Source organism: Nanorana parkeri, unplaced genomic scaffold, assembly GCF_000935625.1.
Source record: "Nanorana parkeri isolate BGI_ZX_2015 unplaced genomic scaffold, ASM93562v1 scaffold191, whole genome shotgun sequence".
NCBI classification, from domain to species: domain Eukaryota; kingdom Metazoa; phylum Chordata; class Amphibia; order Anura; family Dicroglossidae; genus Nanorana; species Nanorana parkeri.
Window position 1 is genome coordinate 1,507,883 of NW_017306459.1, and position 6,845 is coordinate 1,514,727.

At 43.3% G+C, this 6,845-nt stretch overlaps 1 protein-coding gene across 1 annotated transcript in view; it reads left to right on the top strand.

Moving 5' to 3' along the window:
• The first annotated feature begins 4,378 nt into the window (after positions 1–4,378).
• Positions 4,379–6,845, top strand: part of LOC108786085 (opsin-5-like) — a 39,479-nt gene continuing 37,012 nt past the window's right edge. Inside the window, exon 1 of the mRNA XM_018555304.1 lies at positions 4,379–4,405. The gene's annotated coding sequence lies outside the window, so the exon portion shown is untranslated. The remainder of the gene's footprint in view (positions 4,406–6,845) is intronic.

Sequence of the window (6,845 nt, forward strand, 5' to 3'; positions counted from 1 at the left end):
CATCATATCTGACAATTCTGTGAGTGTCGATTGCCTGCAGTCTGCACCACACACTGTGGTTCTATTCGGCTCGCCATGTCCTGTAGTAACATAGCGGTCTACAGCTTGAACCACAACGTGCAGTGATTGATGCAGGTATCTGACATACCTTGAAGTTTTGGATGTGAAGATTCTGTCAGATTCTATAGTTCCCCAAGACAGGGAAGATCTGAGGAATTAATGTTGGGTTAGGTGGGTATTAATGCTCTTTTTTTTTTTACAGGCAGCCTTTTGGGCACAGTTTTTGGGAAGCAACTGAGTGGCTTTAATTTGGTCCCCATCATGCCTGTAGCAGGTGTACATGGAACAGTTAATAAGACCTGAATGTTCCTACTGCCTTCTCCATTCTCATAGTTGAGCTTACCTGAAAAGAAGCTTGCCTCCCATGAAGCCACATGAGCGTTTCACTGTTATGTTCACTACAAGCAGTGCTGTCAACCAGCATGTTGTACTAGAAGTGCAGACATGGGCACAAGAGAAGAGTGGTATGTTGGGGTTAGTAGCCAGAGCTGAGGGCTACTGATTGGAGGAAGGGAAGGGTACTCAAGATACAAATATACAGTATATTTGCAAAAGTGTGCTTCTCCATCCAGCACCATTATACTGCTCCTCCCACCACTCTCCGGTGCTCCCCTGGACTGCCTCCAGTACCTCACATATTGACTCTCTTATAGGGAAACGTTTTAGGTTGCATTTTGGGGGATCACTGAACAAACTGGGAATCCCAAGCAACGTCAATGACCAAATATGCTCATGACCATTTTGTGAATGACATCACCCAGGATCCCTGTCTGGTTTGTTTACAAGCAGCAGCCAGTGTTTTCTGTGGGGAAAATTGGAGGTGGAGTTGACTGTAATTTAGCGGGGGTAGGGCGTCAGGGCAACATAATTGGGTGGTGGGTTGTCATAGCTTTGGCGCAACATCAGTACAGTGTTGGACGGTGGGACTGATCCTGAATTTAAATTTTTTGTATTTTTAATAAAGTGCTTTGTCACATTGTGTGTGTTTTCATTTACATTTAACTGTTTGTGGGAATGGGTAAGGGATACCATTAGGGGCGTATCTGCCGCAAGATAAACAAGGTATTTGCCTTGGGTGGCACTCTCCAGGGAGGGTGGCAAAAAATGCCATCCCAAACCAATGAGGCAGAGGCTCACCTCCCATTACCAGTATCGGCACCGATAACAGAATAGGGAATTGGTGCAGATACTGGGCATTTCCACAACTACTCGGGAAAATGTCCCCCTACTAAGCGCCGATAGCGGCGCTTTAAATGTTTAAATGGAAGCAGCTGCCATAAGGTCCCGCACTTGCTGGGGACCTCACAGCAGCCTTTTGGGGATTTCACGGCGCTGCTTACAGCACCGGCCACACATCTCCGCCTTCCACGGGGAACCATGCTGCCAGCACATGCCCACAGGTGCCCCCGGACTATTATTCTGCATTGCTGTATAATGTATTGCTGGGGTTTGTAGTCCTCTATAGCTAGTGGTATTCTGCATTGTTAATATCACAACCTGTCAGGAGCTGGATACAGTATGCGCACTTTATCCAGCGACTGACAGGTTACGCAAAATGTCTTAAACAGGAAGGGGTTGGGCAAATTTAGATTGGGGGATGCGCAAGTTTAGTCTTGCCTAGGGCAGCACAAAACCAAAATACACCACTTGGTACCACTGCACAGTACTTTTTCTACTTATTTAAAAGGAAGTTTTCAGGTCATCCCATTCCCAAAACCCCCCACATCCCCTTGGGTACCAAATGTAGGGATGAAGCCTTTCTCCCCTTAACATGGCTTTGGCAACACCCTCCCTTGCATGGTACCCCCCAATGTTGAAAGGAAAGTTGTCTGGTTTGGTTGCAGAAGGTGGGGAGAGCATACTTGTTGCCCTCCCTCTCCTGGCCACCTAAGCTCCATGCCTGACTAAGGGTCTGGTTAATTTAAGCCATGTTTAGGATAGTCATTGGAATGGAAGGGAGGAAGGAAAAGAAAGAAAGGAAGATCACAGTTGCTGCCTGTATGTCATGTCCTGAGAAGGAACAAGTTGACAGGAGCAGACAGCAGAGAGACTACCTCATCATTCTGTTGCTGCTCCTCCACTGTCCAACCACAAGCTGGGGGCATGGAGGTGTAGCTGTGTTGCTTAACTGCAGTAGGTAAAATTAAGGTCACTGGCTTGTCTGTGCTGTCTATTAAAGAGGGACTTTACCCATATCTTTAAAATAACAACAAACACACCTTTAGAAATCTTTATATCGAAAAGTCAGAAAAGTCAGAAAAGTCAGAAAATACAGCCTGCAGGGCTGTATTAGCTGCTGGGGGCACGATATCGAGAGAGAGGAACGGTTACCTTACTACGCTGACTGTCAACGTTTTGTTATCTACTCCCAATTTTTTGCGAGGAGTGGTACCCCCGCCATCTCCCGATTGGGTCTGCCTCTACTGGGGTCTTGGGCCTCTTTTCATTTTCTCTCTCCTCTTTCTCCCCTCCTTGCCATTTGCTTTTATTCCTTCACGGTCTGAGCCAGGGTGAACGACTGGGATGCACACAGACTCCAAGGACAACTTCCCTCTTCATCTCCTGAAGAAGCGCTATCTAGTGCGAAACGTTGAGAAAATCAAGCTCCTCCATCATCTTCCATTATATAAATCATGTTATGTAATTATGAACTTTTCAATCATGCTTTTTCAATCATGTTCAATTGCACAAGAATTCTGATTGTCATCTACATATGAATGAATTTAATCAATGTGGAGTGAGTTTATAGGGGAATCATGTTGTCAATTTTATCAATTCTATTTGCTTTTTAATCAATTAAAATATACTTTTTCAAGAAATTCTTGGTGTGCAAGTTGTCAGTCGGCTGCCTAAAAAACCCCAACTTTTCTGACTTTTCGATATACGACTCTCAGGGGTGTTGGCATCCTAAGCCTTGATCCAGGTCACTGTCTTTTCAAATCAATTTAGAAATCTTTAGTAATGACAATTTACAAACACTGGCTGGCTTTGTATTCTTTGCATACCTTATTTCTCTTTTATTTCCCAGTCTTCTGGGAGTGGCAGGTTACTAGCTCTCCCTTTACTTCCTGAAAATCTGGCACATGTGACTAGGACATGTGACCATGCAGATCATTTCAAGGGAGGAAAATGCCTTTCCCTGAGATCTCATAAGATTACAGATGAAATTTCCCAGCAATGCTCTGCTGATGTAATCTTCCCAGGATGCAACACTCAAGCACATTACATCATTTGTGCCAGAACTGGACCAGGAAGTAGATGAACTCTATTTGTAAGTAAATGAAAAACAAGTTTGTTTAAAGGAGAACTATGAGGTGAGTGCGGTATACTGAGCCTAGGGTGACGGGAGGACGCTAGTTTGTGTCCTCCCGTTACCCTAAGGAGAACTATGGGGAAAAGCCTTAAACCAATAGTTCTCCTTTAACTAATGAATGTAAGATGATTTTATATCATGCTGCTGTGATTTATAGGAAAGGTCCACTTTAACCGTTTGCCTGGAATTCAGCTTTAAAGTGGAAGTAAAGCTTTTTTCGAAAAATAAAAAGAAGCCCCTAGAGCTTTGAGCCATATTGTTCTAGTACACACAGTAAATAGTACATTATGACAGACTTCCTCCATCACTGTTCTCTTCCATCTCATTTGCATCTTCGGCTCAGTCATCTTGTAGGTTTCGATTCTTTGGCCGTTAAATTGACTGCCCCTACCCATGACGTAACTCCTGCGCATGTGCACGGGGGTTACTTTATCTCAGCATGCCGGGTCTGTGCATTGGGTCTGGGCTGCACATGCACGGCTCAGGGTACAGAAAAAAAGAAAACTGCTGAATGGCATCAAGAAGCTTTTTAAACAGAAGACGCTTAGAGAGTCTCCTCTATCATAAAAAGCCTGCCGAAGGTTTGGTTTCTTAGTTTAATTCCACTTTAAAGTGTCTTTTTCATCACCATCTTCTGCACATACAGATCTGGGATGTAAAGGAGAATAAAATGAATGTGCCTTCTTTTCCTTCCTTTACAGGACCCAGTTAATACCTTTCTCTGTTGTTTTTCAATGCCTTATCCTTCTGATCCCTGTATTGATGGATAGAGGATTCTCCTTTGCTGATGATTTCACAGTGTAGAAGAGCGCAACAAGTCGCTGAGACACACACAGCATCCTCCTCTCAACGCTTGAAGCAGAGCAGCCAGTCCTGATGTATCTGCTCATATGTACAGATACCTGTGATCTTGTTTCTGGATTCCATACATAGGACCCCTCTGGCAGCTCCATTGACCAGCCACTTGGACCTGTGCTTTATCTCACCTGGGGCACATTTCAAGGAGCATCAAATGAAAATATTTATCTTAAGGTAAGCATCTCCTTTAATGAAATAGCTTGCACATCTAGACACTAGCAAGCAGTCCATTAGCTTTTCATTTATGAGTGTTTATATTATAGCAAATCATAAAGTTTTGAGGATCACCTGATAGTTTTATTTATAGTTTGAAATCTACAAAAAGAACTATGGATATGTAGAAACACCCAGGGGATGTATAGCATGTATATGATACATGGATTGTATCATGTGATAAAATCAATGCTAGCCCAGCTCATGCAAAAAATGTAATTTTTTTATTTTTTTTGGCAGAACAGACATAAGTGCCTTCAGTAGTATTGTGCTCTGTTTTTTTGTGGAGGAAAACATCTAAGCTAGGGACAGTAGCCTGCAGGTAGACACATTGCTCTACATCTGTAGTTCACTCCTTTCTATAAATGCATGTTTAATAAATGTGTCTTTCTAAGGCTGGGCACACACCTTACAACCATCGCAAGACTTCTGTCTTGCGATGGTTGTAAGGTACTTAAAAAAACGTACGATCTGCCTATGTTGCATAGGCAGATCGTACTTGCGATGATCGCAAGCCACGCCCCCTGAGGGGCGGGCTTCCGATGACCGCAATGCTGAACGGGCAGTGTGCGCTTGCGCACACCGGTGCGTGCGACTGTTATCGTACGGACATGCCACAAACCCGCCGAACACCGTACGATGCTCGGTGGGTTTTCGAACATGTCCGTAAGTTTAAAGTCGTGCGACCTTACAGTAGTAGAGGTCGCACGGCTTCCACACACCTTACGATCATCGTACGATCGTGGGATTTCCCGCGATTCTCGTACGATAATCGTAAGGTGTGTGGGGACCCTAAAGCTGCCCACACACCTTACAATTTATCTGCAGGTTTTCTGTGGTCAGATGGAAAAGGTGCAACAGATTCCTCCATCTACACTTAACTGTGTGGATGGAGTAATCTCCACCTGGGCCAATCTGTTGCACTTTTTCTCATCTGACCACAGAAAATCTGCAGATAAATTGTAAGGTGTATGGGCACCTTAAAGGATTTGTCCTCCCTCATTGTTTTTGCCGCTCTCCTGAACATTTTAAGAATGCTATTGTGATCAACAGCTGACTCACTTATCACATAAAGGGTGCATAAAGCTGAAGTGTAACATTGTACGTGCTAAAAGCGTAATTTTCTGTGTTTTTAGTGGGTCCGATAATAAGGTTCTATTATGCATATAAATTTCAGGTGATTTCATGTCTGGAATTTTACAAGAGAAAAATTTCATGTATTATTAAAACACACATCCATACCCGATCTTCACACCTGAATCAAGAATCTGTTCACTGGGTAGAAAAAAAAAATGTGGGGTGTAAAAGTCACATCATGAGCATTTTATATGCCAAAAGCAGGAAGTAAGCTGTTTTACATTGTCCAGCAGTGTTTCCGTGATAGGACTGGAGCACAACTGGGATAAAAAAAAAAAGTTTTTATAAAAGATAAATAAACAAAAATAAAATATTTTAAAATAATGAATTTTTAAATCCTATATATATATAAAGTAATAAATGGTTTACTGTTAGTTCACTGAGGAAGACAAGAAGCCACAATCTCAAACTGGAAAAGAAACTCTTTACTCATAAAGGGATTCTTTACTGCTGTAGAGCTGTAAAATTGTGAAGCTCCTTTCCCACAGGCAGTGGTTTCAGATGAGAGTATGGAATCATTCAAGATGAAAAAGGTACAGGTAATCTTAGTAACTCAAACACACACACACACACACACACCCACACCCACATAGGTTGAACTCGATGGACCTGTGTCTTTATTCAACCTTAACAACTATGTTACTATGAATGAGTGAAACCTGCAAACACTATTTAGTTAATAAACTAAAAAAATCCCTTATTTTCCCACAGATTTAGCATGCAATGACTAGTGCAGCGTTTTTCAACCAGGTGTGCCTTCTGGCTTCCTTAAGGTGCCCATACACTTTACAACCATCGCAAGACCTTAGTCTTGCGATGGTTGTAAGTATTTTTAAAAACGTACGATCTGCCCATCTTGGACAGGCAGATCGTACTTGCGATGACCGCAATGCTGAACGGGCAGTGTGCGCGTGCGCACACCGGCCCGTTCGGCATTTGTCTCCCGATCATGCCACAAACCAGCCGAAAATCGTAAGGTTTCCGGCTGGTTTTCAAACATGCTCCTTAGACAAAAGACGTGCGACCGTACAGTAAAGACGGTCGCACGTCTGCTATACACTTTGCGATTATCATACGATCGCGGGATTTCCCGCGATAATCGCACAGTGTTTGGGCACCTTTAGGGGTGACACAAAATGTTGTGCTAGTGAGACTGTGATAATGAATGGGTAAAGAAGACTGATGTGAAGGGGGCTCCTGATGTAAAGGGGGGGAAATAATGCAAAGGGTGACTCTGATGTGAAGGGGGGGGGGGGGGTGTTGT